We start from the raw sequence: 8,889 nt of genomic DNA, 5'->3' as shown, positions 1-8,889 counted from the left end.
CAGACCAACACTCACTACATAAGGAACATGCTGAGTTGGGGCAGGCTAGACAGACTCAAGATGATGCTGATCGAAAGAGGTTGGTTGGATGGCTCAAATCACACAATCCCTTTGAGTACAGAGACAAGTTGGTATCTATCTTCACTGGAGTTGAGGCGGATTCCAGAATAAACTGTGACAATGCTGTCACTATTGGCTCCGAACAGCACACGCAGATGATGGGGCAGAACTTTGCAAACGTGAAGCTACAGAAAAAGAAAAGAGTTCAGCCATTGTCAGCCATGCGCTCCACTGTCAAAGTGCGGAATGAGCCCTTGGTTGTCAATGAGCAGCAGATGCTGAACAGAATTCTGGCTGTTCTACACTCAAGCAATGACTTGAGAGATTTTGTTCAGTATGAATTCGTGAACTTCGCCCCTGCTCTGTTCGATGCTGTGTCCATGCGTAAGACAGCAAAGGCTGCTCTGAATCGTATCCTTGACGTGAATTCACACCTAGTTGACTCAACAGTTATAGGCCCAGTTCCCATAGTTATAGATGGGGGTCACCCTCTGCACGCTGTTGTATGGAATACACCCTGTACATATGCAGATGTGATACAAAGCTATGTGAGCTATGTGCAAAAGCATTACCCAAACCGCCTTGTCATCGTGGTCTTTGATGGGTATGGTGCTCAACTCAGCACCAAGGTTGTCGAGCAGTCCAGGAAAGCCAGCAAGGTTACATCTGCAGCCATTGCTGGATCACCACAGATCAACACATCCACAACACAAGCAGAGTGTCTGAGGAATGGAGCAAACAAGACATCGCTGATGAAGTTGGTCTCAACAGAGCTGAGGGCTGTTGGCATTCTTACCCGTCAAGCAGAAGCTGATGCTGATAACCTCTGTCAGCACAGCTCTTGAGTACAGCAATGTCGATCTGGGGGTTCATGTCGTCTCCAAAGATGCAGATGTCATGATATCTCTGCTTCATCGAAAGCCATCCGGTGAGTCGATCATACTCATTAATCCTCAATCGGGTGGGGTGGAGCCTAAGTACAGACTTGGGATTTAATATGGAATTTTTTTTGTTGTCGACTTGGGTTCACTTTCTTAACTCAGTATATCAATCTGGTGAGTTTCTTTCACACTTTGGTGATTTATTTGTTTAAAGAACCATGTCACTGATTGTCTGTCGCAGCAAGAAGTCAACAACAGGATTATATCAGAGGTGGCGTGGCAAAATGTACGGACAGGTGCATTTGATGATTGGCTTCACAGTCGGGTATACAAGGGTTGTTGCGTTCTGAATTAGTGGAAAACAACTGCTGCACATCTCCAAAGGTTATTGCCGCTTCCTCTGGAGATGGTCCGTCAACTCGACAATGCTGTTTGTCATGGAGTGGTGGCTTTACGAAATTACAGCATGAAACAGCATGCTATTGCTCGGCAGTATGGCATCACTCAAGGTCAGGTGTCAAAGATCCTGAAACGAAATGCTCAGAGGGGTGTCCCTACTCAAATACCGAGGCCAGGACGTCCCCGCAGAACCACGAGGGATGATCGCCAGCTGCACTGGTTAGTCCGCAATGGCCGTACCAAGTCAGCTAATCAGCTTGGGGCTGAGTGGCAGCAACTGGCAAATGTGCCTGTATCCAGAAGGCTATTCAACCAATGACTGGTTCAAGCAGGCTATCGTGCCAGGCGTCCCCTGAGAAAGCCACGCCTGACCAGCCAACACCGCCAGCGCCGATTGCAGTGGGCCAGAGAGCACCGTCAATGGCAGCCAGGACACTGGAATCACGTGATCTTCAGTGACGAGTCTAGATTTCTGGTCTATTGTCAAGATGGCCGCATCCGAGTGCGCAGACAAGTGCATGAAGCCGAAAACAAAGATTGTATAGTGCCAAGAGTCCAAGCTGGAGGTGGTGGGGTGACCGTTTGGGCTGCTTTTCATGCAGGGGGCAAAACTGACCTGGTTGTTCTGAATGGAAACCTGAACCAGTTCAAGTACACGGCCATTCTGGAAGAAACATTGCTTCCATTTGCTCGTGCAGCCTTTCAAGGAAACTTTGTCTTCCAAGATGACAATGCATGGCCTCATTGTGCTCGCATGATCCAACACTTTCTTGCTGACCATGGTGTAGAGCATATGGAGTGGCCTGCCATGTCCCCAGATATGAATCCGATAGAGAACTTGTGGGCAGAATTAACGCGTCAAATCGACCACTTGGACCAGCAGCCGACCTCTGTGCGTGAATTACAGCAGGCTATTGTCACTGCATGGCAAGCGGTTCCTGTCCAAACCTTGGCAAATCTCGTGAACAGCATGCCTCAACATGTACGTGCTCTCCTGAATGCTCGTGGGGGTTACACGAAGTACTGAACTGTAATTTTACTGTCTGTAATCCCAGTCGTAATTTAACTTTTGTTTTTGTTATTAAAAAAATTGGCTAATGTGCAAAATAAAGAGATACTTCTGGAAAACGTACAGAAGTTTAACACAGAACTGTCCATGAATTGAGTTCGATATCAGTTTACATCACTTTCAAGGATCAATTTATTTGTTTCGAAATGTCAAATGTGGTTTTTGTTTCTTTTAAAGGTCACATTAACAAAATCTAGAATAATTTCAACATAATTCCAATGAACTTTTGGTTGTAAGACATCTTGAAAAGTAAGTTCACCCCCAGAAAAAAATATTCCATATTAAATGCCAAGTCTGTATGTAGATATTGACAAGCTCCAAGTTTCTCTGGGCCCTTTGAAGGAAGTGATTCTTTTCGCCCATGCCTTCACCGGGACTGACACGACATCAGCAGCATACCGCCGAGGTAAGGCTCAAGCGTGTCAGCTGCTGAGAAAGAGATCCACTCTGAGAGACGAGATGTCTATATTCCATAAGAAGGACGCATCTCAGGAAGAAATCGGTGTTGCGGGTGAGCATTTCTTTCTTGCCTGGTATGGTGCCGAAAAATTTGCCTCACTGAACAATGCTCGGTTCTTCAAGCTTAAGCAAATGATTGCGAAGCAGTGTGTGACAAATGTCATGAACCTCGCTGTCCTCCCTCCCACATCTGGTTCAGCCAAGCAGCATAGTCTGTGGGCATATCTACTGATTCAGCAGTGCCAGGGTGTTAAGCTTGATTGTACCCAGTGGGGCTGGGAGATGCGGGCAGATGTACCTTGTCCAGTGGGTTCAGCAAACCCATCTGCCCTTGAGAGACTCCTGGAACTCGTATTCTGCAACTGTAAAATGGGATGCAAGACAGCCTCTTGCAAGTGCAGGAAGGCAGGTCGTGCATGCACACCAATGTGTGAAACATGTCTAGGAGAGAACTGTTATAATGCCCCAGTTGTTGAGGAGATTCATTAGATTACCTTAAATCCCCTTGTACTTGCACTTGCTTGCTTACCTACTTGCTTGTATTCCCTTGGACGCTCTAAATAATTGAATTGTTTTGTATGTTTTGTATGCTAAAAAACCCCATGACAGCTTAACACAACCAATTTCCTGTTGTTTATATTAAAATCTGGTATGAATTCAGAAGTGTCATTTATTATTCTATAACAATTGGTTCCACAATTATCACAAGTATCACAATTACAGCTTTTTAGTGGTGGCAATTTTTTTTTTTTTTTTTTTTTGTATACATAATCGAGGCTCGTGAAAGAGCTAACATTTATCACACAAACAAATCAAACAGACAAACAACCAAAGTATATAAAAAGGGGAGCGGTAGACAAGATGGGGAGAGAAGGGGAAGCACAAAAACACAACATTTGTGAGGGACATCGGGAATGTGTGTGGGAGGAAGAGGGCTTGGGGGGAGGCGGCGTGGGGTGGGGGGGGGGGGTGGGAGAAGTATAAACACAAGGACACCAAGGACTTCCAGGAAAGAAGTTGGTATTTCATAAAAGAGGTTTTGGGGTGAAATTAGCGGGGGTAGAAAAGATCAAGGTTTTGGATGGGGGAAGACAAGAGATGGCGGTGTACAGCTGTTTTAAAGACCTGGAGGGAGGAGTGGGATTGAAGAGAGTGAGGGAGTTTGTTCCAGAGGTGGGAGAAAAGAGGAATGAAGGAGTGAAGGTGAGCAGAGAGTCTTGGTTTTGGCAGTTTAACCATAAGAGGGTTGCAGGCAGATCTTGTGCGACCTGCAGGAATATTTGGGGGACAGAGCCCAGTGAGAGCTGGGGCAGCAAGGCCGGAGAGGAGTCGGTAGAAGACAGAAAGACCACCAACCTGCCTGCGGTGAGGGAGTGAAAGGCCCTCAGAGTTTGCTTCATCGCCGGAGATTCCAATGATTCTGAAAGCTTTGGTTTCAACAGCGTGAAGTCGAGCTAGGTGTGAGGCAGGAGCACCGGCCCAGAGGGGAGAGCAGTATTCCATTGAGCTGCGGATAAAAGTAGTTTAAGTTTAAGGCTAACCCCCGCTCTAGCAGGCAAAATGGCCTTAAAATGCATGTTGTTGTTGTTGTTGTTGTTGTGGATAAAAGCCTTGTATGTGGTGAGGACCTCAGGTGTGCCAAGGAAGGACTTTGCACGATGGAGGATGCCCAGTCTGATATTAGCTTTGCTAATAATCTTCAACATATGCAAATTTAGGTGCCTAATTTGCATAATTAGACCCCCTCAATGACCCTGTAGCCACCCAAAAACCTCGGAAATGAATTCTTCACTCTATAATTAGTGGAACTAGACATGTTAAATATGCTTCTATCCTCTTCGGTTCAAAAGTTATAAATTTTACCTTCGCCGGTGTCAGCCATCTTGGAAATATGCAAATTAGGTACCTTCCACCCCCAGGAATTATGGGGAATTTTCTGCAAAGCTTTTATAGGGTATTTAGGTCATTTCAGCCAATTTTCATCTCTCCCCAATTTTCTCACCGAAAATTATTTTTCCTCCACTATATCCGGGTGCTTATGTCATTCTCGTCTACCTATCTCTGCGAAGTGGGGTTTTCCACCCTGTTGAATATCAAATTGAAACAGCGTAAACGGCTCCATTTGGAAGATGACCTCCACTGTGCCCTGACTGTGACAACCACAGATACCCCAATTGGTAGCTAAAATGCATTTTCAGCCATCCCATTGAGTTTTTAATTCACTTTTACGGTGCATGCACTGCGTCCCTTGTTTTGATTACCTGAGTTGTTGTCGAATTTCTTTTGAGTTGTGATTCCATCTACATCTCGCTGTCTGATAATATGGACCAACTTCTATCTACCCATCCCAACTCTCTCTTCCTCATATGTGGTGATTTCAATTGTCACCATGCCAGTTGGCTGGGTGTGGGTTCCTCTCTCACCAGCCATGGCTCTTCAGCAAAGGATTTCTGTGACTCACTGGGACTGACACAATCTGTCAATTTCCAGACCCGGATCTCAGTCAACGGAGCATCTTCTCTTCTGGACTTGGTTATGACAAACTTCCCTGAAAATGTCTGCTGCTCTTCTTCTGCTCCAATCGGCTCATCTGATCATGTGCTTGTTAAAGTGGACATCTCTCTGACCATTCTCAGAGAGCCTCCTCAGCACCGACGAGTCTGGCATTTCACTCAGGCCAACTGGCACGGTCTTCAAGCAGCCATCAATCATCTGGACTGGTCTCCCATCTCTACCGCCTCTGACATCAACTCATCCTGGGAATTCTTCCAAAGTAAATTGCTCTCTCTCATGCACAGATTTATCCCATCTCGTCTTCAGTTGTCATACCCTTCCTCCAGTCCATGGTACACGGATTCTTGTGGTGAGGCTATTGCCCAGAAACAACTTGCTTTCGTCTCCTGGAAAGCAAATCCAACGGAAGGAAATCTCATTTCCTTTCACAAAGCCCGAAACAAGTGTGTGTCCACCCTCAGGAGAGCCAGGAAACAATATCTCTCCGTTCTCAGGACAGAACTCTTATCTGTCTCCCTCTTCCAAATCCTGGTGGCATCTGGTCAAATCTGTTTCTGGTGTTTGTTCCCCCTCCATCCCCTCCCTCACCTCAAACGGCCACACGGCTGATTCCGCACGTGAAAAAGCTGAATGCCTCAACTCTGTGTTTGCCTCTAAATCTTGTGTCCCAAACACATCCCTCTCTGTACCCACCGTACCCAATCTAACCAGCTGCTCCTGGACTCTGTGTCCTTTCCTCCTGACAAGGTGGAAAAGTTTCTGTCAACCCTCCACTCTGATTCTGCAACTGGACCTGACGGCATCAGCCCACGGGTCCTAAAATCCTGTTCTTACGCTCTTTCACTCCCTCTCTCTGTTCTCTTCACCCTCTCTTTTGCTCAAGGTCATCTGCCATCTGCTTGGAAATCTGCCAACATCACCGCTTTGCACAAAAAGGTGCAAAAACAGATCCCAGCAACTACAGACCAATCAGCCTTCTCCCAATTATCAGCAAAGTCATGGAATCCATCATTGCTTCAGATATGAAATCTTTCCTCTTCTCCAATGGCTTGATCTCTGATCATCAATTTGGTTTCAGACCTGGTCACTCTACTCTGGACATGCTGCTTCTGCTTTCTCAACAATGGATGGAGGTCCTCAATGCCAAACAGGAAATTAGAGCTGTCTCCCTTGACATATCACGTGCCTTCGATACGGTCTGGCACCCTGCTCTGCTCACCAAACTCTCCTCTTTTGGTATCCATGGAAATCCCCACGCATGGCTGGCGGACTTCCTCTCTAGTCATAGTCAACGTGTGGCCCTGAATGGGTTTCTCTCATCTCCTCTTCCTGTTCAGGCTGGAGTTCCCCAAGGTAGTGTTCTGGGCCCTGTGCTTTTTCTGGTCTTCAATGTAATCAAGGTAATCAAGGTAATCTTGATTACTTCAAGGTAATCAATGATCTCTCTGACTCTCTTGAAAATCCTCTGTATCTCTTTGCTGATGACTCCACTCTCTGTCGCTCCATTCTTCATCCCTCAGATCGGCAGTCTGCAACCTCCTCACTCTCTGCAGACCTGGACAAAATCACAGACTGGGCAAACAAGTGGAACATGTCTTTCAATCCTGACAAATCTCACACTCTTACGATGTCTCTCCGAAAAGACCGACTGGACAACCCTCCCATCCACTTTCTGAATAATCCTCTCCAAGAAGTTCTGTCACTCAAGCTTTTGGGTCTCACGATCTGCCATGATCTTTCCTGGGAAAACCACATTTCAAATCTGGCCTCCAAAGCCAGTCGCCGACTGGGCATCATCCGTCGTGCGAAGTCCTTCCTTGGCACACCTGAGCTCCTCACCACATACAAGGCTTTCATCCGCAGCTCAATGGAATACTGCTCGCCCCTCTGGGCTGGTGCACCTGCCTCACACCTAGCTCGTCTTCACGCTGTTGAAACCAAAGCATTCAGAATCATTGGAATCTCCCGCGATGAAGCTAACTCCAAGGGCCTCTCACTCACTCACCGCAGGCAGGTTGGTGGTGTTTCCGTCTTCTACCGACTCCTCTCTGGCCTTGCCCCCCCCCAGCTCTCTCTGGGCTCTGTCCCGCAAATATTCCTACAGGTCGCACAAGATCTGCCTGCAACCCTCTTATGGTTAAACTGCCAAAATCAAGACTCTCTGCTCACCTTTACTCCTTCATTCCTCTTTTCTCCCGCCTCTGGAACAAACTCCCTCACTCTCTTCAATCCCACTCCACCCTCCAGGTCTTTAAAACAGCTGTTCACCACCATCTCTTATCTTCCCCCATCCAAAACATTGATCTTTTCTACTCCCGCTAATTTCACCCCAATTCCACTTTTTTGAAATACCAACTTCTGTCCTGGAAGTCCTTGGTGTCCTTGTGTTTGATACTTCTGCCACCCCCTCCCCCCAAGCCCTCTCCCTCCCACACATCTCCCTGCTCTTAAATGTTGTGTGCCCTCAAGTGTTTGTGTGCTTCCCCTTCTCTTGTCTTCCGCTCCCTCTTTTTATATATTGTTTGTCTGGTTGATTTGTTTGTGAAATAAATGTCAGCTCTTTCACGAGCCTCGATTCAGTATACAAAAAAAAAAAAAAAAAAAATTGTTTCTTTTTGTGAGATTATAACACACTGCGTTAAATACAACAGACACAACAGAGGTTTTTAATTTTCACATATTCTTGACTTGGAACCTTTTCATAGTTTTCTTGTGTGACAGTTCTAGTTTAAGGTGTCCATAGTGTTGCTACTAATATTAAAATCTCATATCAAACATGCATCATTCGAGCGACGTTGCTTTGTTTGCTTCTTCCAAAAACGATGTAGTTGGGAGCCAGTAAGGAACAGAAAAAAACCATGGAACTAAATGTTCATGTTGGCTACTTGGAATTCCTCATTTTCTGTGTAATAATTTACCAATTCTCATACAAACAAAATAGCTAATTAAAGGAAAAAACACCTCTCAGAATGCACCACAGAGCATCTATAAATCAATTTGGGGGGGGGGACATGCCCCAGACCCCCCCCCCCCTAGCCTGCTTACATGTGCTCCGCCGGTCGACCCTCGCGAAAGGGAGGGGGTGCTGGGGATGTACTCTGGGAGCCAAGGGGGCCATAACACAAAAAAGGTTGGGAACCCCTGAATTCTCGAGTGTGTAGGTACTTTAAAATATGTCCAAGGTGTTAAGCTTCCACACATTGGCCTTAACGACCATTTTGAGGCTACCAAAATGTATATTGTGATGTGGGGTCAGGCAGTATTGCCGCTGGCCCGGAGGCAAAAGTTAACCGCCATGAAGCCAATAACTCCATCGCTTTTCAATGGCTCACATGTCCCGAAACCACCGCTGGAAAAATCCCACCCAACTGGCCAGTGCCAGGTATCCACCATAACCCATGCCCGGCCACCCCTCCGGGCAGACTGGGTATTCCCCCAGCCCCCATAACCAACGGGCAGCGCCGGGTAGCCCCAGCTCGTGCAAAATAAAGTCAAACTTGCCAGAAG

Source organism: Myxine glutinosa, chromosome 11 (assembly GCF_964187855.1).
Source record: "Myxine glutinosa chromosome 11, kmMyxGlut1.1, whole genome shotgun sequence".
NCBI classification, from domain to species: Eukaryota; Metazoa; Chordata; class Myxini; order Myxiniformes; family Myxinidae; genus Myxine; species Myxine glutinosa.
The sequence above is the reverse complement of the archived record's forward strand: the minus strand, read 5'-3'. Positions refer to the sequence as shown.